At 43.0% G+C, this 25933-nt stretch overlaps 1 protein-coding gene and 1 pseudogene across 1 annotated transcript in view; both read right to left on the bottom strand.

Annotated features, from left to right (window-relative positions):
* CPNE4 (copine 4) overlaps positions 1-25933 on the bottom strand; it is a 1215102-nt gene that overhangs the window by 252663 nt on the left and 936506 nt on the right. The gene's annotated exons all lie outside the window — the stretch shown is intronic.
* LOC138261100 (5'-3' exoribonuclease 2 pseudogene) overlaps positions 2768-25933 on the bottom strand; it is a 51500-nt pseudogene continuing 28334 nt past the window's right edge.

The raw sequence follows: 25933 nt of genomic DNA, 5'->3' as shown, positions 1-25933 counted from the left end.
CCAAAACAAACAGGACGTATGTATCGGATTCCCCAAAACCTTATCACCTTGAGGTCCGCAATTTGTTGACAATTTCTCAAATTCATGCAATGTGGCATTGCATGACTTTACTTGTACACACTCCTAAATCTACTGATTATATCTGTTGGTACATCCTAACTGCTATAGTAATAAAATTTACATTTTGTAATTATATCCCAATTCTGGTATAATACTGGTAAACATTAGCTACACACAGATTTAAAGGTCCAGTGTTCTCTTGCAGTCATGACTCACTCGTTATATCAGCCCTTTTAGGTTTTTCGTCATCTAGTATCAATTTAACAACAAATCTAATCACTCATAATCCTTTTACCTATGGAGGTTTTCAAGATGAATTACAGATTCATCCCCATGTAATATTGCTGATTTCAGTAAAATTAAACCAAAGTGATAAGGAAAATATAAGTGAATATGTAATACTTCAGACCAAAAGGGAACTTTGTTTGTAGTTGAATTATAAATCTTGATTCAAGCTTTTGCAGTTTCTGTGTTCTGTCACCACCTCTCTCATGCTCAGGTACATGATCTATATCATAATATCTCAACAATTTCTGGTTATTTGTTTGATGTGCTGTAGATGCTTGGCAACTGCATAAGTTTGATCATTGCGTGTAAATGCTCTAATATGTTCCAGAATCCTTGTCCTAAGCATGCATATCATACTGCCTATATATTTGAGAGCGTAATAACATTCAATAATATACACAGTGAATTCAGTCTCACAAGTAATTCTGTGTTTGATCAAAATGTGCACATTGTCTAGATTTTTCAATGTCTTTGTTGTTAACTCAATTCTGCATGCTTAACAATTATTGCACTTTACAAAACCTCATTGTTGTTGCAGTAGGCAATTATTTACTAGTTTCAGAGAGAAATTGCTACTGACCAATATGTCTCTTAGAGATGGCACTTTTTGATATGTTAGAGATGATTTCTCACCCACCCTTGGGCCAATGTCAGGGTCTTTCCGTATCAGATTCCAATGGTTCTGTAGGATTTTCTTAGTTACCCCACTTTGCTTACTGTACGTTGTGATGACTCTCAAAGAGTTCTCCATATCTGTCTTTTCGCAGTTCTCAATCTTAGGAATCAGTACATCATTTCAAGTGTTGTCCTTTATTCCCTCCATGCTTCTATTGAGAACATTCTGTTTATAACCCCTGGCTTTGAATCTTTTCATTGTTTCAACAGATTTACATTGTGCATATTCCTCATTTCAACAGTTCCTGTGCATTCGTATCAACTCTCCATAAGCTATCCTGGTCAACAATACTTTTGAATGAAAGCTATCTCCATGCAATATGTGGTTTGTAGCTGTTTTTTTCAGATAGAGGGTTGTCTCTACCTGATCATTCTGTACATAGACTGTGAGATCCAGGAAGTGTATTTGCGCATGGCCTGTCTCACAATTAAACGTCAGTCATAGATTGTTGGAGTGCAGAATGGACAAATATATCATGAAGTCCTCTTTTGTCCCATGCCATATCACAAAGAGATCATCCATATATCTTACTCATAATATTATTTTATTCAGGTAAGTGTCCTTTTCTTGGCTTCATGCTACTTCATTTTACCACCAACCCATCACCAGATTTGGATAGTTTGGTGATAGAGAGATGCCCATTGCTGTTCTGAATAACTGATGATAAATCTCATGATTGTAGTTGAAGATGTTATTTGCAAGACAAAGCTCCATAATGGACCACAACATTTCTGTATGTGCCAATTCCCCAATGTTTCAATGTTTTAAGAAGTATTCACATTCTGTCCATCCCACCTCATGTGTTATTGGCATATATAATGACACTATGGTGGCCATTCCAAGTTTGGCGGGCGGCGGTTGCCGCCCGCCAAACTTACACCGCCACTTGGCCGCTCCGCGGTCAAAAGACCGCGGGGGCCATTCAGACTTTCCCGTTGGGCCGGCGGGCGCCCGCCAAGGGAGCACCCGCCGGCCCAGCGGGAAAGGCCCTGCAACACAGAAGCCGGCTCCGAATGGAGCCGGCGGTGTTGCAGGGGTGCGACGGGTGCAGTTGCACCCGTCGCGATTTTCACTGTCTGCTATACAGACAGTGAAAATCATGCTGGGGCCCTGTTAGGGGGCCCCTGCACTGCCCATGCCAGTGGCATGGGCAGTGCAGGGGCCCCCAGGGGTCCCACGACACCCGTTCCCGCCATCATGTTCCTGGCGGTAAAAAACGCCAGAAACAGGCTGGCGGGAAGGGGGTCGGAATCCCCATGGTGGCGCTGCTTGCAGCGCCGCCATGGAGGATTCTCCCAGCCGGGGGAAATCCGGCGGGAAACCGCCGGACCCGGCTGGGCGACCGCGGCTGTACTGCAGCGGTCGGAATGCCAAATGAAGCACCGCCAGCCTGTTGGCAGTGCTTCTGTCGACATCCACCCTGGCGGTCTATGACCGCCAGGGTTGGAATGAGGGCCTAAGTCACTTGTTGCCAATAGATATTTATTTTTCCAACTGGTATTTGCTAGGATTCTTAGAAAATGTCCTGAGTGCTTGAGGTAAGAGCTTGATGTTTTAACAATTGGTGCCAGGTAATAATCCACGTAATTCGATATATTTTCGAAGAGTGAATCACATGCTGAGACAATAGGCCTACCCGGAGGATTAACCATAGATTTGTGTATCTTTAATAGAAAGTATATTTTTGGTATTTTGGGATTTTCAATTCTCAGAAATTTATAGTCATCGCAACTTCAAATTCACCTATAAAATCATTTGATTTATTGGATTTATTGGATTATTCCCCAACTTCCTATAATTTGTTTCATCATTCAATTGTCTATAGGGTTCTTTCATGTAGTCCTGTGTACTGAGGACCGCGATGTTTCTGCCTTGATCTGCTTGTTTAATGATTGTTTTATCACTGTCTGCCAAGTTTTTCAATGCCTGACGTTCTTCTTGACTTAAATTTTCTTTCTTATCATGATCTCTATGTTTTCTTATTTTAACCAAATCTGCAGTGACAAGCTCTGCAAAAGTGCCAATATGGTTCCCTGTGATAATACAAAACTTTGATTTTTCCTTGAAACTGCTATATTTATGTTTGTTTGTGTCAATCCCTAATTCCTCCGGGACTTCTGCTACCATTAGATCTTCATCCTGTAGTTTATAGGTCAAATCTAACAATGTTTTAATATTCAAAATCTGATCAATACATAAATCAATCGACCCTGTTTGGTTTAGACTACTCCTGTTTGTAGTATCTTGATGATGGGCTGCTTAAAATTGTGCCAATTTCAATTTCCTCACAAATTTATATATGTAAATCCTTGTGTCAACATAATTGAAATGAGTTTCTGGGCAAAATGAGAGTCCCTTGTTTGGAACATTTCATTCTGCTGATGTATAATCAGAGAGCATAACCACCAAATTAGTCTCCAAACTTTCCATTCCTCCTATTTCTTCTTCAAACGTTTGAGAGGATACTGTCTTTTTTCTTTTTGCTCTTCTCATTCTTCTCTTGCTTCTAAAAATTGGCCTCTGCCTCGGACCCTGCTGTTGCCCTACCTCTTCCTCTTATTATCAATTTGTGATCCAGGTGGGCCAAGAATAAAGGGTTGTCTAAAAAGCACATTTCCCAATGCATTTTCCATAGACTTCTTTAGGTAGTGCTACTGCAAAAACTGACAAATTTGACAGGAGCCTAGATCGTGGTTTGCAGATTGTGCTCTTTGTGATTTGGAGTTCATTCATTCAGTAGTTTTTGAGAAATTAAGGTTTAAAATATTTGTATAGCTGGACGGTTGGGTCCACGAGAGACTCGCAAGAGGCTCACAGGAGTGGCAATTTAAAAAGAGCATTCTGATAACCCAAGGAGCTTTTTTTCCTTGGGCCAATTTCTATTCCTAGGGGGAGCGACATCCCTGATTGGCTGCCAGTAATATGAGAAAAATGTTGCTTGCTGCCATTACAAGACTTAGGGACATAGGCCCTCATTATGACTTTGGCGGTCAAAACAGTTATCCGCAGAAGTCACGCCGGCCAGGAGACCGCCAGTGATATCATGACTCCTGGCAGTTCTCCCCCATAAATTGGGCGGACCACCAGCAGCCATAGTAGCAGTCGACGGTCCAGTGGAGGTTGCTCAGCTGGCACCGCCACTTAATCACAACACCGCCTGGTGTATTACAACTTTGTAATCGGCGTGGCGGTGTTCTAGTGACTGGGTGGTGCCGGTGGAGCAGGCCCCATGGACCCCGTTCCTTCCTGGACGACCACTGCGAGCAGGTAAGGTTATCGTCTGACATGGGAGGGGGGTGCTGAGTATTGTGTGTGAATGGGGATGTGAGTGTGTGTGAATGGAGGAGAGGGTGTTTGTGTGCATGTGTGTGCATGTATCTGTGTGAATATGTGAATGCATGTCAGCAGGGGATGGGGAGTGTCGTGGACGTGTGTATGTGGGTGAATGTGTGTGCAAGGATGTGTGTGTGTGTGTGTGTGTGGTGTGTGCATGCGTGGATGGGGGTGGGGGATATGTACGGGGTCCAGGGGGTGAGTGGTGTCTATGGGTTTGGGGTGGGAGGGGGCCATGGCTGTTCGGGAGGAGGAGTCACATACTGGCAACAGGAATGTTATTGCCAGTACCCTTCCTGCCAGGGATTTCCTGGCGGGGTTCCTGCCAGGAAATCCCTGGCAGAAAGGAGGCTCATAATACCCTCAACGGTATAAGGTGGACCGCTGGACCGAAGGTGGTACACCTTCAGACCGCCGGTCCCACCGCCCTGATGGTATAGGCAGTGAACTGGCTGCTTTGCAGCCCATTCACCACTGTGATCATAATTTGGTGGTCCTGCTCCACCACGCTGTTGGCCGTGTTACCGCCACTGCCGGCGTGGCGAAGCAGGACCCCCAAACTCATAATGACCACCATAGTCCCCTGTCATGAAGTAATAAAAACCAAAACTGATAGGTAGGGATACCATGCCCCCTCTAGGCCCCATGGGGGGGAGGGCAGGGTGACCCTCCCAGTACAACATAATACAAATTTGTGGTTTTTGTCATGAACCTGCTGGACTCCAGCAGGATTGCAGCACAAAAACACAAATACAAAATGGCGGCTGCTATTTTATTATAGATGTAAGGGGAAAGGGGAAAGGGGCATGAACAGGGCCCACTTCACCAGCCCATTTAGGGCTCTGGGGAGCCCATCCCATATTGTGATACAGTGGAGTGGTGGAATAGCATACAGTGGAATGGCATACAGTGGAGTGGCGTACAGGAGAGTGGTGTAGAGTGGAGTGCTGTACAGTGGAGTGGGACTCCGTGGAAGGGGATAAAGTGGCATGGTGTAGAGTGGAGTGGAGTAGAGTGGAGTATTGTAGGGTAGAGTAGAGTGGGTGCAGTAGAGTGGAGTGACCTAGCTACAGTGGAGTAACTTGTTAAATTGTGTAGTGGCATGTTGTTGGAGTGCACAGGTGTAGTGTAGAGTCGAGTAAATTCTTATAAATTTGAATGGCGTTTTGTAAAGTATAGTGAGTGGTGTTTTGTACAGTGTTGGAAAGTATGGTAGAGTGGAGTAGAGTGTTGCACACTGGGGTGTAGGAGCATACAGTGAACTATAGGGTTGAGCAGTGCAGTGTAGGGACAGAGTGGAGGACAGTGGCACAGAGTTTTATAGATTGCAGTAGCATATAGTGGAATAGAGTGTGGCACAGTGGGGCAGCATAGAGTGGGGTGTTGTACATTGCCATAGAGTGTTGTAAAGTGTTGTGCAGTGGAGTACAGTGTAGTGGAGTCCAGTGGAGTGTTGTAGCATAGAGTGAAATAGCATATTCTAAAGTACAGTGGCATGGAGTCGTGTAGAGTGGAATGGCATAGTATTCAGTAAAGTGTTGTAGAGTGGAGTGGTGTATGGTACACTGAGTGTAGTGGCATACTTTGGAGTGAGATACAGTATAGTGGCATACAGCACAATAGTGTACAGTGGAGTGGCACAGAGGGGAGTGCATAGAGTGGAATGGCATGTAGTGGAGTGGCGTACAATAAAGTGGTGTGGAGTGTAATGGCATAGAGTGGAACAGCGTATAATGCAATGGAGAGGCATAGAGTGCAGTGGCATACAGTGGCATTGCATAGAGTGGCAAGAGTGGGACAGAATAGAATGAAGTAGCATAGAGTGCAATGGCATAGAATGGAGTAGCATAGAGTGGTGTGGCATAGAGTGGAGTGGCTTAGAGTAGAGTGGGGTAGAGTGGAGTGGAGTAGACTAGAGTGGCATACAGTGAAGTAGTATGGTTGTATGACACAGCCACACATGCAAAAACAATGGATGCCTTAACAACAAGGTCAGAATCACGACTGCGTCTTTACCACGCATAGCTTTATCACATATGCCTTTACAACAAATTTTGTTGTGAAAGCATATGTGGTAAAGTAATATGCCTGGTAAATCCCCCCCTGCCCTGCACCCTAACACGCCCCTGTACTTAAAACGACCTAACTACCCCGCCCCACCCTGAGCCCTAAACCTAAAAAACTATCCCCACCCGACCTCCCCTGCTCTTAAAACTACCCCAGGTCCTAAATCCACAAAACTACCCCAACCCCCTGGCCCTCCTACCCTTAAATCTAACCCGCCCCCATGCCCTGAGCCCTAAAACACACCAGCCATCCACCCCACCCTCCACTTAAAACTACCCCGCCCCCCCTCCCCTGAGGCCCAAATCCACAAAAAGACCCCTACCCCCACCCCCAAATCTTCCCTGACCCCCCAGCCCTGAGCACTAAATTCCCCAAACTACCCCATCTCCCCTGCCCTGAGCCCTAAAACCTCCCATGCACCCCTCAATACCTCCCTAAACTACCCCCACCCGCCCTGAGGCCTAAATTCCCAAAACTACCCCACCCTCCCGCTCTGAGCCCTAACCCGCCCACGCACCCCTTAAATAAAAAAATCCCCTACCCCTAAAAACAAACGCAGCCCCACTTACCTCGACTGATCCTTCTTCCTGCTCCTTCCTGCTTGACTGCTCATCCTCCCCCACCATAGCCCTAAGCCCCCCCATGTACCCCTAAAAACCTCCCCTCAGCCCCCCCAGCACCCCTGCCCTTTAATCTACCCTGAACACCCCCCGGCCCTGACATCCACTAAACTACCCCAATCACCCTAGCACCCTGTCCCCCCGGCCCTGAGCCTTAACCCCTCCACACACCCCTAAAATAAAAAAATGTCATCTACCCCTTAAAAACCCCGGCCCCACTTACATTGATCAATCCGCCTTCCTGCTCCTTCCTGCTTGACCACCCATCCTCCCCCACCCTGAGCCCTAAGCCGTTCCATGTGCTCCTAAAACCCTCCCCCCCGGCCTTTAAATCTACCCTGCCCCCCCGGCTTTGATATCCACCTAACTTCCTCAACTCCCCCACCCCCCTGTCCTTTAATCTACCCCGACCACCCCAGCCCTGAGCCCTAACACCCTCACACACCCCTAAAATAAAAAAAACTCCCCCACCCCTACAAAAAAAAACACCCCCACTTACCTCGACCAATCTGTCTTCCTGCTCCTTCCTGCTTGCCTGCCCATACGCACAGCTAGACCCCTCCCTGATCCATGTATATGTGGCCTGCCTGAATAATGCAAATGCGTAGTTAAGACATATGTGTGGTTCAGGAAAGCGTTGTTGAGCTTGCAGCTTTCCGGTATGCGTGACTGTGCCCGCGTAGTTTAGGCCATTTCCCAAGTGGTATACGGTGAAATAGCATATATCAGAGGAGCATAAACTGAAGTGGCGTAGAGTGGAGTGGTGTAGAATGGAATACCATAGAGTGCAGTGTCATACAGTGGAGTTGCATACACTGGAATAGTGTAGAGTGGATTGCTGTAGTAGTGATGTACAGCTGAGTGGCATAGACTGAAGTATCGTACAGTTGAGCAGCATACAATGGAATATCATATAGTGGAGTGACGAAAGTGCAGTGGTGTACAGTAGAGTGTGTTAGACTGGAGTGGCACACAGTGGAATAATGCAGAGTGGAGTGGCTTATAGTGGAGTGGGATAGAGTGGAGTGTCCTGCAGAGGAGTGTTATTGAGCTGAAGTGAGGTACAGTGTAGTGGTGTAAAATGGAATATGTAGAGTGGAGTGGTGTAGAGTGGATTGGCATGCAGTGGAATAGTGTACACTGGAGTGTGGTAGAGTGGAGTGGCACTGAGTTAAATAGTGTAGAGTGGAGTGGTGTCCATTGGAGTAGCATAGAGTGGAGTGAGGTACAGTGTAGTGGCATACAGTGGAATAGTGTAGGCTGGAGTGTTGTAGAGGAGAGTGGGATAGAGTGGAATACCGTGGAGTGTTGTAAAGTGGAGCAGGGTAATGTCTAGTGGACTAGACTATTATGGCATACAGTGTAATGGCATATTGTGAGGCGGATCACAGTGGAGTGTTGTGGAGTGGAATGGCATACATTGGCATAGAGTAGATTGTAGTGGCTTAGAATGGAATGGCATAGAATGGAATGGCATAGAATGGAATGGCATACAGTGGAGTAGCGTACAGTGGAGTGGTATAAGGTGGAATAGTGTTTAATGTTGCAGGCGTAATATAGTGGAACAGAGTAGGGTGTAGTAGGGTAGAATGGACTGTCGTACAGTGAAGTGGTGTACAGTGCAGTGCATACAGTGGACTAATGTACAGCCCAGTGTAGCACAGAGTGGAATATTGTAGAGTGTAGTGTCATAGAATGGAGCTGCATACAATGGAACAAAGTATAGTGGAATAGCATAGAGGGAAGGGGAGTGGCATATACTGAAGTGTCAAAATTGATTGGCATAGAGTGTACCAGCGTACACTGTACTGGTGTAGAGTGGAGTGGAATAGAGTGGAGTATCATGGATTAGCGTAGAGGGAAGTGGTGTATTGTGGAGTGACAGAGTGTAGTGGCACGGAGTGTAAATGCATAGAGTGGAGTGGTGTCGAATGGAATACCATAGAGTGCAGTGTCATACAGTGGAGTTGCATGCACTGGAATACTGTAGAGTGGATTGCTGTAGTAGTGGTGTTCAGTTGAGTGGCATAGACTGAAGTATCGTACAGTTGAGCAGCATACAGTGAAATATCCTATAGTGGAGTGGTGGAAAGTGCAGTGGTGTACAGTGGAGTGTGTTAGAGGGGAGTGTCATACAGTGGAATAGTGCAGAGTGGAGTGGCTTACATTGGAGTGGCACAGAGTGGAGTGTCCTACAGTGGAGTGTTGTTGAGTTGAGGTGAGGTACAGTGTAGTGGTGTAAAATGGAATATGTAGAGTGGTTTAGAGTGTAGTGGCATGCAGGGGAATAGTGTACACTGGAGTGTGGTAAAGTGGAGTGGCATAGAATTAAATAGTGTAGAGTGGAGTGATGTTCGATGGAGCAGTATAGAGCGGAGTGAGGTACAGTGTAGTGGCATACAGTGGAGTAAAGTAGACTGGAGTGTCGTAGAGTAGAGTGGGATAGAGTGGACTACCATAGAGTGATGTAGAGCGGAGCAGGGTAATATCTAGTGGACTAGACTATTATGGCGTATAGTGTAATAGCATATTGTAGAGTGGATCAGAGTGAAGTGTTGTGGAGTGGAGTGGCATACACTGGCATAGAGAAGACTGTAGTGGCTTACAATGGAATGGAACAGACTGCAGTGGCATACAGTTGAGTAGCGTACAGTGGAGTGGTATAGAGTGGAATAGTGTTTAGTGTTGCAGGTGTCATATAGTGGAACAGAGTAGAGCATAGTAGGGTAGAATGGACTGTCGTGCAGTGGAGTGGTGTACAGTGCAGTGCATACAGTGGACTAGTGTATAGCCCAGTGTAGCATAGAGTGGAATAGCGAAGAATGTAGCGTCATAGAATGGAGCTGCATACAATGGAACAGTGTACAGTAGAGTAGCATTGAGGGAAGAGGAGCACAGTGGAGTGGTGTATACTGGAGTGTCATAAAACTGAGTGGCATAGAGTTTAACAGTGTACGCTGTAATGGTGTAGAATGGAGTTTAAAAGAGTGTAGTGGGGTAGAGTGGAGTGGCGTATAATGGATTAGCGTAGAGGGAAGTGGCGTATAGTGGAGTGATAGAGTGTAGTGGCGCAGAGTGTAAATGCATAACATGGAGTGGTGTAGAGTGCAGTGGCATAGAGTGGAGTGGTGTAGAGCGGAGTGTGGTAATTGAAATAGATGTAGTGTGAAAGTGTGTAGAAAGGATGTAGATGTAATGTAGCAGGAAAATACATTATGTGTAAATGGCAATTTTTGGTACTATGTATGAATTGTGTAAGTAGTGTTAACATTGTTGGTTTTAAAATACCTAGGGCTTGATTTAGATCTCAGCGGACTGGTTACTTTGTTACAGCGGTGATGGATATCCTGTCTGCCGAAATATACAACCCATAGGATAGAATGGGATTTATATTTCAGCGGATGGGATATCCGTCACCATTGTGAGGACATAACCAGTCTGCCAAGAGATAAATCAGGTCCTTAGTTATATATTGTGCAGCTTTAAGTTTGCAGTATACCACGTTACATGTGCATAATAAGCCAGTATGTGATTGGCTAATGGCTGTGTTTACCAAGCATAAAACATAGCCATGTAATTTTCAGCACAGTTTGGCTGTGTTCTGCATTTTGCTGCATTCTGGGTTAGGGTCTTAGGTATAGGCAAGTAATAGGTTTATTGTTGTCCCCTACCTATCACCACTTTATTAAAATTAATTTGTATTTTTTTAAAATAATTTTAGAACAGTTTAGGGAAAACTGCACATGGTTTTTAATGATTTAGGTAGAACTGTAATTTGTAGGTATTACCACAGTACTGCTTAGAATTTTTGTGAAAATTTCAATATGTTAAAAATAGAAAATACACTATACTACACTATATTCATAAAATATATGTTAGTATAATGTATTATTACATTTTTAACATATATTTTTTTATTTATTTTAGATACCACGGTATTCGCAAGGCACTGCAGTGTTACTTTTTTTTTTAAATACACAGAAACCTATAAGTATTTTTCCATGCCTATTACCACTTTAATAAAGAGGTAATACGTAGAGAAAAATATCAAACCTAATACGTGCCTATATCTAACTGCAAAACGCAGAATGCAGCCAAAGTGTACCTAAAAAGAACATGGCTGCCTTTAACTTTTGTAGAGGGAGTCATTAGCCAATCACCTAATGCCTTCCATCGCAATGTACCATGGTACGTCCAAAAAATACCCTCAAAATACTGCAAGATTTCTCAAAATACTGTGACAACAAATATCAGTTTAAATGCCGTATAACTTAAAAATACTTATCCTACTTACTTGTACTACTCAGAAGGGCCATCTGTGCATCATAATATGTAATCCTGTCAAATTCCATGTAAATCCATTCAGCCATTTTTGCCCAATGCAAGGTATAAAAATCTAAGGAAAATGCATTGGTTTTGGGACCCTCTTTTACCTTGCACCCTCTTGACCAGAAACTGAAAAACCTTTCATCCTCTCCCAATGTACAAAACTCAATAGGTCGTGAAAGTTTTTGGGAGATTTGTCAAATGGGGGAAAAGTTATTAGAGGCCAGAATTCAAGTGCTGTTGCATGTCAGAGGACTGTGGTACTAGTCCCATATCAGCTTTCATGAATAAGCTTTGGACTGCTCCGCCTCGGTACTCTGAAAGTGCTACAAAGAAGGTAGTAAACATGAGTTTTGGATCTTGTTACTTGCAAAGGACTAATATTGTTCCCAACTAATCACCTACTTTTTTTTACACTCACTAAAATGTACTTTAGGCTGGCCACCTCACAGATGCATAGTGTGGGCCTTTGATAGTGGGTGAGCCATTAATTATGCCTCTGACTGTCACTTCAATAAGAGATTTTGTAGGAGAATTAGCAGGACCTCTAGTGTAGTGTGTATGTTGTGCTATGTGAACATTTAGTGGATCTCATCAAGGTGATATATTTTTGCATACGCATGAAGCAGAGTATGCAGAACCTTTCACTCATCTATATGTAAATCATGTCATGCCATACACAATTTACATTGTCTGTGGTAGAATGGTTCATCTCACAGTAGTGACATATACCGTGTCTGCCCTTTTTTGAGTTAAACAGGAGTGCAATCAATGGTACCTCGCACATTGATAATTCCATACGTTTCACAAATTTTGACTGTGCATTGTTATATATGCCGTACAGGTTGGGGTACTGTATATAACATTTACATATTAATGCAACTGTAATCACTGCAGCCATATTTTTCTTGATCATGCCAACTATGCTGTAGTGAATGTGACCATCTATGAAAATTTAGAGTCTCCCTTTGACATCTTGGTTCTTGAGATGGTAACCTTGTTAATTAGCTTGCTCAATCAGAACATCATATCCTTGTTATAATTGGTAGATCATCACCCCCTTTCTCATGATCACAGACATAGGCACTCCCTTTGTTCTACAAGGTTATGTAAGCGAATTGAAAGCCTGTTTGAAAAACAGGATGGCCAAGATTTACTAAAACTATGCACTGGTTCTGGTGTGACCTAAAGTGGCACAGTGCTGCACATGCTATTTGCTATCCAGCACTAAAAGTGTATTGCACTTGAATGGTGAACGTTTCATAGCACACTAACAAGCACAACGCTTTGCATCATTGTGCACCAAGGGTGCTAGATAATGCACATACTCATCTGCATCATGATCCGAGGCTATGCATTGCATAAGGAAACCTGTCAGCAGCACCGGGATGATACCAGCACTAGGCTAATGAGATGGTGCTGTGCTTTGCTTTTTCTCTTTCGCAATTCAGCACAGCATATGTTGATGTTGTACAGTGCTGCCTTGCACAAACATAGTAAATTGGGCCCAATATTTTTATTTCTTGTATTAGCTTTGAAAGCTCAACTAGTTTTACAATTTGGAAAGAACTTCTACTTAATCTGTGACTCACAGATATAGTTTACTTTTGTTAATAAACCTGTTTAGGACTTTGGTTGGTGTGCAGACCTTCTTTCACTGTGGCTATGTGTTGCTGTTCCTACTATGTCATGGATCACACATTTATTTAGTACTTTTACATAATAAGTAAATACTTTCAATCAAGCCCTTGATACATGCTCATATAAGTGGTGCAAATTCACTAGGTGGTATTCCTAACCTGGTGGGTGTGGCATTCTGTTAACATGAACCAGCAAAGCTATGAATTGTTTAAAGGAATATGAATCCAGAACGTCTACTTTAAGAATGTGTTCCCATATGCTCATTTTTATCAAAAAAACCTTCTAAACCATTTTTCTCCTCCTCAGTTCTTGGCCAGAAGGGTGAAAATATTCATGCAAATGAGGGCCACATACTTCTTTCTTTCGAGCCCACTCTTCCTGAGAGGAGGAGGCATCCACAATATTTTGGTCAGCAGTAGACTGTAAGACATGTTAAAGATGCAGATTGGACTAGGGTGACTAGTTTCAAAATGTCATTGTAAACCTGTTCTTCATACTCCTTTGTTAGTTATGTTTTTAATGAAAGTAAATGAGAGCATATTGATATTATGCCCTGATCTGTAGAAGATTCAAAATGTATTCACTCAACACATTATTGCGCATGAGACAAGATTGCATTTCAGGGGAATTCTGACAAATTATCTAAAATGTTTATGTCAGGTGCATTAACGGTTATAGTAGCACTTTAGCAGTGGTATTTGACAAACTTTTTTTTAACTTTACCCAACTTTTGTAATAAAGTATAGCCCTATTTAAATGTGTATCAATGCTAACACGTCTTTCCTCTTTACTTCACTTTGATTTTTCAATGAGTAACATTACATTTCTAAAAAGTAAATTTCCATAGAGCATTAGGTGCATTTTTGTTGTCTTTGTTTATTATGCTAATATATTATTATTAAAAAGACCAATAACTTTCTCGCTGATACAAATATTTAAGTGGAAATGTATATAATGTTCTTTTTTAAGGATGAAATGTAACTGTTCAATTCAGAGAAATGGTAATGTGCTTTTTAATGACTATAAATGGAATTTTCTTCTAAAGTATTTGGAATAAAGCATCAGCTTTAAATGGAGTACAGTTCTTACACTGTAATTTTTTAGGTTATATCTGTAATGCACATTTTAATTACTTTAGATTTATTTTTCAGTTTGTTTTTGCTTTAAGGCAGCGACATTATGATCAATAGTGTTGAAATTCCAATTTTCTCTTTTACTGTTTCATAACAACTATTCATTTTTCCTCTTAAATTAAAGTCATAAAGTGAATAAACAAAGTGCATTTTGTTAAGCATTTATACTATCATTTTCTGTTTCAATTATTATGGATTGATTTTTGTTTAAATACATTTTCTTTTACAAATGAAGCACATTTGTGTACAGCACCATTTTCCATTTCAAATGCAATGTTTTGCTTATTTGAATTTATTTTCATTTAATAAGAGGCACTAGACTTTACAAAGGAAGCGTACTTTTGGAGAACATTAGGGTGCCTATACACCAACTGCAGTTTTAATGCATTTTGTACTATTACAAAAAGTACAACAAAATGCTACTCACAAACCTATGTGAGGAGTTTACGCCTCTGCCTCTTCTATCCTATCCCACAAAAGAGTAAGAACATTGCTATTCAAAAAGTGCACCTATAAAATGAAAAAGGGACCTAAAATGATAGTTAATGACTCCAGCTCGGAGCTGAAGTAAATCCTACACAACACAAGGGCAACCACTGGTATTGCAACAATCTCCAATAGAAATTAATGAACTCAAAGATTTAAAGTAAAACCACATAGGAAATAATATTAAATTATTTAAAATAATGAAACATATGAACACTTAATGTCCACAAAAAATATAAATATAGGCAATATTTTTTTTAATTATAAAATATTTTAGTAACCTTTTTCCCTTTTAGAAATATAGTTACAATATATGTTATTACATTTACTCAAATTACTTTTAATTAATTCAATTCACTTTTGATATTTATGAATGCTTAATAAAAATATTAGTTTATGTGAGAATGTATATTTTAATTTTAATTTGAAAAAATAATTTTAATGTAATTTAACATATTTACATTCATTTCAAGATTTGGTTCAACTTTTAGTCATGGGTGATTATCTTTTTTATTTATAGGTGATGTATCTTTTTTAGTTCTACATGTACAAATAAACATACAATTAATTTACATTAATATTTGACACACATTTTTACCGTGCCGCAGTCAGGCAGAGATTCCCACTTTGGTAAACTATAGGGGAAAATGTGGTGGCATAGATCCCTGTATGTAGTAAGTGATGTCAGATTGTTCACTCCATTTCATCATTTACATATATTGAACAAAGAAGTGACTATTATACTGTGCATGTCCGAAAATCACAAACCTTTTTCAATATGCTGAGCATTTTCTCTCAAATGGTGTAATCAATGTTTGTCATGAAATGTGAACCGGTTCAGATCAAGATCTATGTGCACATGGAATCTACTTAAGTGTAGAGATGTCACTTCTAATATTAAAGAAATCTGTCCTGTAGTAATCCAAAAGCTATTTTGCTTTTTACACACAGTTCTTTTTGTTTTTGAAACCCTGCATCACAGTTCAGCAATTGTCAAATCAGCATGTACATCAATTAGGGATCACAAGAGGTAGCAATTGCTACCACTAGCTCATCATTTGGTTCCACTGGTACTACCTTGTTGATCTGTGGTCGCATGTAAGCTTTTCACACCCAATCTACTGCTATTGGCTGCAATATGTTGTCATTGTTTACCTTGTTTTCCTCTCTTTTTTGTCAGTCTATTCGGGGTAATTGTAAAAATGAGCAAATGCTTCTCAAAGGCAAGCATGATATAGATTGACCAAGTAAGGATCAAAGAGGAGACTCGGAAAGTGAGGAGTGAAGAAGCTATAACCAACATTGTGTGTAATAATATAGAAGCCTAAATAGACAACTCCACAAAATAAGTCAAAAAGCAACTAATACAGGGAACACTTATTCAGTAAGCATTTATGCATGTTTGTACATATTAGTACCTAGCTCGGAAGCAACCAAGTGCTGAAAGTGGGTGAGAACTCAAGGAGATGGCTGCAAGTATAATGCTCAAATAAAAAAAAAACATTGAGGTGATGGCAAGTATACTTGAATTAATCTCAGCCACTGATGATCGCTCGAGACACATTCAAGGCCTTCGTTTTTCACTCTCTATGCCAGACTAGACAGAGACCCACCATATGCAAATCAATATTGGCCCTGCTTCAATAGTAACAATCCAGATATAGGGCCTGATTACAACTTTGGAGGAGGTGTTAATCCATCCCAAATGTGATGGATATACCACCAGCCGTATTACGAGTTCCATAGGATATAATGGACTCGTAATACGGCTGGTGGTATATCCGTCACTTTACCGTCACTTTTGGGACAGATTAACACCTCCTCCAAAGTTGTAATTAGGCCCATATAAGGTTTTCTGTAATGTTCCTTAAAGACACAGCTTCAGCTTGGTCCTAAACTGCAAAAGGAACAGCACATCAGTTTCCATAATGTTAGATGCTACAAATGTTTGCTGATAGTAATCAAATGTAATATTCATAAAGGATACACCAAATTGGCCCTCCGATGATTCCAAAGCTGCCCACTTCAACAAACATTCTTTCTGGCTATTACTCACATTTATTTATTATGGTTAATACTGACAGTTCGGGGGTAGTTGTCATGCAGGGTGCTGTGTTTTGCTACTAAAACGTCTGAGCATCCTGGTACTTTTTCTGTATAGAACAGTGTGATCATAATTGTCTCTTAAACTGGTATATTGTTCCTGTAGCCCCATCCGTTTATTACAATTTTATTAATAGTGCTTATGAAGCATGCACTTAACCACCCTTGACCAATGTGATTGTTTCCATTTCATTGTTTAACTCACATTATTAACTTAGGTTGAACAATGGTGATTCTAGGTAAAAACAAAATAAACATTTGGATGATGTTTATAGTTGAGCAATTCCTCATCACTTGTGCAGGGAGAATCAAGGACCATCACTGCGATTGGCCAGTGTGGTATTCATGAAGGGGACTATGGGTTATTTTGAGAAGCCCAGTGTTTCCAGGCCTAGATTTATTGAGTTAAATAATTCCAGCCATGATAATCCTGGGCCCATAGACACATGTCAGGAAGACTTGTGCAGTGCGGCAGTGGCCACAGGCAGCAGCTGTGCCTGAACCCTTCCTCTTTTTTTCTCTGAGTAAATACCTGGCAGTCGTTGGTTTCATGACCAACCTGGGAACACAGAGGACAAGGCTTTCACTGGTTTGCCTTGAGTTCTTCTTAAATGATCATAAAGTTTTGATTCATGAGTGGCCAGCCAAAGCAGAACGAGATCTGCATCAGCTCTGCATAGACAATGGTGAGTGTTTGGATCATGGTTTGGCTGACCTCGTTGGCATCTAATGTGATTCATGATTTTGTGTTTCTCTTCACCAGGAGGACTGGCATCAGACAAATACCTGATACATGTTTCCATACAGGATCATTGTTCAAATGATCAGCAATGTAATAACAAAGGCATTTCGCAAGATTGTCCATAAACTTTGTTCCTTCAGTGATAAGGTTGCTGTCAAATCTTTCTTTTACTTCCTCTGGAGGAAGTTAACCACCGCGCTTCAGGAGCTCCTCCCGGTCAACTTGTTCCTCCTCAGCTAGCTCCACACCTTCCTCTGATGCTCTGAATCTCCTAGAGCCCTCTTGATTAATTTTAGCATGAGGGGCCACACCATCAATTGCCATGTAAAGATGTTTCCTTAGTCTGCAAATGTTGAAAAGTCTATCAATATACTCAAAACTTGCAACCATCATTTCATCTTCAGGAGCTGGCTTGTTTTCAGGATGTGTGCAATAATGGATGATGCCATTCATTTCCAGATAGGCGTTGTCTAACTCCACTTCATTTGGATTTGGTTGGCTGGTATATATTGGGATCTGCTTGCCATTGCACTATTTGGGATTCTCCTAAAGAAGAGTTATTAGTGTTGCGTATTTGCAGCTGAGCCAGCTGAAGAAGACTGGGACACCTATGGCGGCGGTGCTGGTGGTTGAATGATGAGGCTGACGTGGTGGTGGCAAGGCTAGCAAACCCGCTTGAAGGAGGACCCTTCTTGTTGCACAATGTGGCAGCAGGAAATGCCCCCTCTCCAATTCTGCTATTGTCCACTCTGCCCAAACCCCTGCCTGCCACCTACATCATGGACCTGAAAATAGCCCCTACAACAAATTACTACCTGATCCATGCTGGTGTACATGGATGCGGGGTTGGGTCTATTATTTCCCCTCCAAGGGTGGGAATGAATATGGATTTTTGACCCAGTATTCCTGAATCCATGTTTTCTTCCCAATTTCTGGGAAATATCTTATAAACCCAGGATTTAGGTGTGTGAATACTGTCTGGAATAAGAAACTCTGATCTCTGGGTATTCCCATGCCTAAATCTGGGAAATTCATAATTGTTTATCATGAACGACATTGAGCAAACCATTCCTGATTTTTCACCACTGACCTGCACAGGTATCAAAAGACCATTTGTCATGTCTGGTGTATCCAGTTCATGATGTGGTGTGGCCTCCTGTTGTACTGAGTGCACACTATACAGACTTCCAGATTAATGCAAAAAGAATTGTTTAATATAAATAGCATGTGATTTATCTCTCACTCCTCATACTCTGTCTACAAGATTAAGCACCACGGTCGAAGGGCCTCATTACGAGTTTGGCAGGCAGACCATTGGCCAGCCAGACCCGTGGGGAGTAGACCACAGCCAAACTGGTGGTCTCCCCCCGGCCCAAATATGATGTTTCCACTGGGCTGACCAGTGGACACCTCCATATTAGAAGGTTTCCGCTGGTCATCCCAGTGGAAACATTGTGGTGGCATTAGCCTCGGCTCCTTCGGGAGCTGAGGCCAATGCTGTCACACAAAGAGGGCCCCAGGACCCTCGGAACGCAACCAGTCTGCCGTAACAGAAAGTGCACATTCCAAGGGTGTTGGGCTGGGGGGCCTCCACTGACCACGACATGGTCGTGGGCAGTGCAGGGACGCGCCTGTGGTCCCCAGCACTGCCTTTCCGCCAGCTTTTTCATCATGGCGGGGACCCCCCCTGAAAAGGCTGGTGGAAAGGGAAGCTGTGATCAGCATGGTGGTGCCGAACTCAGCACTGCCGTGGCTGACCACAACTTTGACTGCCAACACACCATCAGGATCCATGATCCAGGCGGTGGTGGCAGTGACCTGGTGGTCCGACTGCCAGGGTTGTAATATGGCAGGCGGACGGTCAGGAGTGTGGTGGTCTGACCACCACTGTGAGTTTTGCAGTCGCAAGACCCGCCAAACTCATAATGAGGCCCTAAGACAGGATTGAGGCAACACTTGCCATGCAGTGCACAATGCAATTCAACATTCTGACAACCAAGCCGTCCCTCACTGCATAGCGTGCTACCCATCTGTTACTGTGATTTGGCACTGTTTTAGGGACATGAATTACTATAGAACAGCAATTACAATACAAACCAATATAGATGCAACCCTGAAGACACAGTACCCCAAAAGGATTGCCAAAGGTTTCAAAAGACTTTCTACGAAGGCGCAGGTTCAAAGAAAATATACCTAAAGCAAATTGTAACTTTATTACCATGCTTTAAGTCAACTTATTTAATAAAAGTGCTTAAAGTGGCTCAAGGCCACTTTTATGAAGAAAATCCAGACAGACATATTTATCCAGTTCTTCATGAAGTGGATGGAGAAACAGTCACGCTGACGACAGCCTCATTTGTACAAGTTTGATAGTGACAGAAATACATTTCTAACTGATGTCATATTCTGCATCCTCTATAAAGCGATTTGGCATTGGCAGACTCCCACTAGGCTACAATGGCCTGTTGTCCACATGGCTAAAACAATCTGTTTGGCACCAACAGTCACCTTTGCTGAGAGACTGAGCTAAGGAAACAAGAATTTGATGGACATAAACTCTGCATTATCCTTCAAATTAACCATGGCAAGCAGGAAGCTTCTTGGCTGTCAGCTGTTGTACTGCCATTCACATTACCTTTGCTAAATCTGTTTAGACATGTGTGGCTAGTTCCTATTTTAATTTAGCTTGGTATTCATTGTAAGAAAATGGGTTATTAATTGGCAATGATGTTTGTCCTACCAAAAATACATTTCCAAAACTCCTGTAATTGACCTTACAGGAGTTTTGGAAATTTATTTTTGGTAGGACAAACATCATGTAGTTTCAATAATTTGAACCTGAGTTCAATGCTTGACAGCTATTTCACAAAGCAGCCAGGCTTAATTTAGGAAAATGTGTGACATGTTTTGCAACACTACAAAATTCAAAACATTCAATTCATAACACAATAAAAATCCCATAACAAATTTCTAAATGGAAAGAAAAATTAAAATGGAAAATGCCACCAAGATAACTACAATCCAATAAGGGGGACAAGAAATTTGAATTTTAAAGATTTTGAGTTAAAAAGTTCCAAGCAAAGGTAAAAATCTAATCATAGGTCCTTGTTTGTAGTAGACTGGGACCTACGTGTAATTTCAGGCCAACTAAGATTTAGCAGAAGTCGGATACAACACATGGGTTGACCAAATCGATGTTTTTACCTTCTGACTTATGGCCTCATTACAAGTTTGGTGGTCTTGCGACCGCCAAACACTGTAGTGGCAGTTCGACCACTGCAGTCCTAGCGGTCCAACCTCCAGATTATGAACCTGGTGGTCAGACCACCAGAACGCAGCCACCGCCAGGATCATGGATCCTGGCGGGCTGGCAGCAGTCGAAGTCGTGGTCAGCCATGGTGACAAAGAATTCAGCGCAGCCATGCTAATCATGACTTCCTTTTCTGCCAGCTTTTCATGGCGTTGTCCCTGCCATGAAAAGACTGGTGGAAAGGAAGTGCTGTGGGCCACAGAGGGGGCCCCTGCACTGCCCACAAACATGTTGTGGGCAATGCAGGGGGCCCCCTCCCCAGCACCCTCTGAATGTGCTCTGTCTGCTACAGCAGACAGTGCGCATGCCGAGGGTGCTGGGGGCACCCTCAAGGGAGCATTGACCTCGGCTCCCTGAGAAGCTGAGGCCAATGCCGCTGCACTGTTTCAACTGGGCTGACCGGGAGAAAGCTCCAAATATGGAAGTTTCCGTCTATCAGCCCCGTGGAAACATCGTAATTGGGCCGGGTGGAGACCTTCACCTCCTCGGCGGTCTTCTCCCCACGGGTCTGTCCGGCCAAAGGTCAGCCAGCCTAACTCGTAATGAGGCCCTTAGTCTTTTCTATGGAACTTGAAAACCTCCAGAGGGACAAGATGGAAGGCTGTATCTGACAAAGTTGTCTTGAATCCAGATAGCCACTGAATGAGGACCTGCTAAAACCATTGGTTTTGGCAGGAAAAGTTCAGAGTAGAAAAATTCAAATGTTGTGGCCTCCAAAGACCTCTCCATGGAGGGACACTTGTAGTGCCTTTGCCTAGCCAAGATTTCTACTGTCAGATTTAGTTGGAGCTCAAAATCTTTCAACAGGTCAACTCTGAACCTGTAGCCGATGAAGTCCTTCCAAAATAGGACACCTTTGCCATGAGGAGTGATTGAAGCTCCAGACACCTTGGGTGTCCAAAAATGATCTGAATACCAATGTTGTAGACTTTCTGGGGCAGTTTCTCTTGGCCACCCTTAGGGCCCCTAGGAACTTATGTACAGTACTTGGGGCCTGGACGCATGCCATCCAGTCCAGTTCCAGTTGTAACTACTGGTCCCTCTAGTACAAAACCTCTTGCAGCTTTTTATGTACCTGTAGTCACGAAGGAAGTCCACTTCTTATTCCTAGGTACAAGTGAGAGCAGATCCAGTTCTGCAGATATCTCCACAGGTTACAGACAGCACATCCAGTCCTCTTCATTCTGCCACAGTTTCAGAAAGTGTTCTGATGAGCTTTAGGTGATATGTTACTTTTGCTCAATTCAATGGTGAGTGGGTGAAGTGACTCCTTAACACTCCCTCACCAATGGGCATAAAGTTCCCAAGGGCATACCTTTCCACTTTTGCAACACATCCTGTGTCCAGCACATCAGTGTCTTAGTGGGTCTGTGAGTGGGTATGTGAGAGTCTGAGTGGGTTTGTGAGTGGGTGCGTGAGGGTCTGAGTGGGTTTGTGAGTGGGTGCGTAAGGGTCTGAGTGGGTGTGTGAGTGGGAGAAAGAGATTGAAAGAGAGAAATTGAGAGAGAGAGTGAAAGAGAATGAGAAGGAGAGAGATAGAGAGTTTTTAGGCTTTGATGAATGATATACTTAGAATGAGATATTACTGGACACATTGAAAAGAAAAATGTATTTGTCAATTAAAAAGAGTGAGATCACCTTTCAGTATGAACTTAAACTTCTGAAGTTTCAAAGAAATTAAAGAAGGAAAATGACAACGGACACACCTGGATTAGAAACCCCCAACTTTTAGTGTGAGTGTCTTTGACCTTAGCCTTTACGCCATAAGGGACTCCTTACTGTGATGTTTCTAGACATACCTATGACAGTCAACCTACGCATGTGATTGGAAAGAAATGTGAATGTTCCATCACTGGAAAGGTTTAACAGTCCAAACATTAGTAAATAAACAAACACACTGCCAAGTGATACTAGGATTTCAACCTTCAGCCTGCTGACTGACAGCACAAGACCTTAACCATTAGGCCAGAAGTGACTCTGCTCCTCTCTGTATCCACATGTAACTATAACATTCGTACCAAACATCTTGCAAGTTTGACTTTTTAAAGTCATTGTATGGAGAGACCATTGCAATGGCAATCTCTCTCTCGCACTCTTCCATCCCCTTATGGGATGGAAGAAAGGGAGAGTGACAGGACTGTGGGTGAAGCCTGAAGGCCCCTGCCGTCCTAGCAAACTTCCCATGTCCTGTGGGTGCCGCCATTGCTACCATTGGTCCTGGGACTCAGGGGTCCACAACAGACCCCTTCATTCTTTTATTGTAGCTCTGGGGAGTTGCTGGTCCCCGGGGCTGCGGGGGGGCTGCGATGCCCCCCAGCACACAGAATATCTTTGGCCCCGGGAAATGGTGGTTCCCTGGGCTGCGAGGGTGCTGGGTGGGCCCCCTGCATTACATTTTGTTAAAGCCTTGGGGAGGTGGCGGTCCCCAGGGCTGCACGGTCTCCCCGCTTTTAATTAAACAGCCCCAGGGAGTTCGGGGCCCCTGGAGCTTTGGGGGGCCGGGTGGCCACCACGCATACCTTATTAGTTTTGCCCTGGGAAGGTGGTGGTCCCCAGGGCTTTGGCAATCCCAGGAGGGGGACCCCATGTGCTTCCCTCCTTAGGTTTTGGCATGCCTCCGGGACTTGGCCAACCCGGACGCTTCATTAAAAGGGCGGGGAACCACTGGTTTATCAGAATGAGAAAAACCTGCCTATCCATCTGTGTTTTTCTATGACGTTTTACAAAAAATGCTTTTGAGTCCTGGCGGTCCCTCTCGGACCCCAGCACCAGAGCTAAGGGGCCAGGGTGTCCTTACAGTGTCCCTTTTTCTTTTTTTAATCTTTTTTTTCTGGGGCTTGGCTGCCGAGTCCCAAGATGGCTGCCAACACTTCCTTGTTGAAGTGCTGACAGCCTGTCAGATATCTGCACGGGGACAGTTGGATTCGCGGAGGATCTGCATATATATATATATATATATATATATATATATATACGAAGAAATGCTTTGAATTTATCCAAAATTGAGCTTCGATATGGTCTTTCTTGTGTATGATTGACGGTTTACTCCATCCCGTTTATGAAGCTGCCCTGCAGAGTTGGAGCCCCTCATGATGGAGAAACATTGTGGACATGGATTGTTTCAAGGGGCATGACTCACTTGCCTTTCCTATTTGATAAAGGATTTTCCTGTTATCACCACAAAGGGGGATGAGAAAGAGAGAAATGGGATATTTATCTCTCTGTTGCTATTCTTGAGGCCTGGCATTCGAAAGACATTATTTTATTGTGGCAGCATCAGAGGTGAAGATTATGAAAATGATATGTAATGCTGACTGAATTGTACGTGGCCACTTTAATTTTGTGAAACTGATATTATAAATGAAATTGCGATGAAATAACGAACACGTATTTATGGTGCATTCTGGGAATTGTAGGAAGGAGTAATAAACCACTGCCAGCAAGTGATTTATAACACCTGTATTCAGTGCTTAACTTGTAAATTAAAACGTGCCAGTGCTCAAAGTCCTCCTCTTAAACACGCGGCTGCTGCAATTAAATGTGCTAACACGGAATACTGAGGCGGGGTCATCCCGAAGCCATCGCGGGCCTCTTCAATCCATTTAAAGCCCCTCCCTGACCCTCCAGCTCACTCTTGCAGCTTTCGGCTTTCTCCCATTGTGAAGCTTTTTCGTGTTTCTCTTCCTCCGTCTTTCCCAAATGTGTATTTTGCTAGCTGTAAATGCTTGAGGCAGAACAGTAAGCGTCGGCCCTCAAAAATAAGTGCGGTGCTCTGCACCGGAAACAACAAGCACAAATTACGCACTGCCTGTATTCTGAATATGTAAACCTCGCACCAGTGAACAAGGGATAAAAGCCAAAACGCGTCAGGACTATGAGTGCAGCCACTTGTTATTTTGGAAGATGCTTAGAATTTATTAGGAATAGAGCTTCAATATGGTGTTTTCTTCTATATACATTTATATATATATTCATGTAGATAACTTATAGGCTATTACTGGCAAGACTGTCTCGTCCCATGTTTTTACACATTTTGACCTGCACCCTTTTTAATCAGACTTACATTAAACTCATATCTCTTGCAACACATTTCTTACTGCTTCCATTCCTGATAGTGTACAACGAGGCCCACAGGCTTCTTGGCAAGCTCGAAAAAACAGCTGAAGGCCTTTGCATCTGAGCTGGTTTACAAGGCCCTCATAAAATGTAGATGAGAAGTTCTAAGAAGTTGCAGCAATCTGTACCACATTATATAGCCTAGCGGTCTGAGCAATCTTCCCCAGTACACTTGTGCTTCGTTTCAGGAGCCTGCAAGGAGTGGGCTGTAATGTAAGGGCAGAAGCAATGAGCAATACCAGAATGTTCAGGCTCATAAAGAACTATGTGCAGCAAAAAAGGAACTTGGTTGCTTTGCTCCCCTGCCAGCCAGGGGAAGTCTCCGAGGGTGCTAGTCAGGATTGCTCTTTAGGGGCGAGCACAAATCGCTCTGTCCCCTGCAGTAATCTCTCTTTGGGCTTCTAACCACGCCCATGTCATGTCAGTCACTTTCATTGGTTTGTGGGCTTGCCTTTTAAAATCCGCTTGCTTTCATTCGTGAAAGGCACGCATACGTCATGCCTTTTCCGGTGTTTAGCCCACCTCCACAGCACCGGTAAACTACTGAAAACATACGAGGCTCCATGTTTTCAGCATGGTTTCCGGACTACTTTCTCCTTTTATTTTCCACGCAGCGCGATCGTGCTGGGGTTTACTTAGCACGATCGCGCTCTGTTTTCTGTTTTCAATTTCAGCACGATCGTGCTGCATTTTACATAGCGTGGTCACACTTAGTTTTTTTCTAATCATTTGTGTGGCAAGAAATGTCCGGTTAGGAGTTTACAACGCTAATAGCTCTAACTCGAGCAAATGAGAGACCCGTTGCATTGCAAATGCTTGTTTTTTAAATGGTAGATCAAATGAATTGCTGTATTCAGAAGAGACTGCAATTCATCCAAAGCACACACCTGCAGTCCCACATAGAGGTTGTCATAGTGCTTGTCAGATAAGGTACACAAGCAGTAGATTGTTACTATATATAAAAAATAGTGGCATGAAAACAGGCACTGCACATCTGGGCAATGTTAGTAACCTCTTGAGCAATGGAAACAC

The sequence above is a fragment of the Pleurodeles waltl genome, chromosome 10, assembly GCF_031143425.1.
Source record: "Pleurodeles waltl isolate 20211129_DDA chromosome 10, aPleWal1.hap1.20221129, whole genome shotgun sequence".
Classification (NCBI taxonomy): Eukaryota; Metazoa; Chordata; class Amphibia; order Caudata; family Salamandridae; genus Pleurodeles; species Pleurodeles waltl.
The sequence above is the reverse complement of the archived record's forward strand: the minus strand, read 5'-3'. Positions and strand labels throughout refer to the sequence as shown.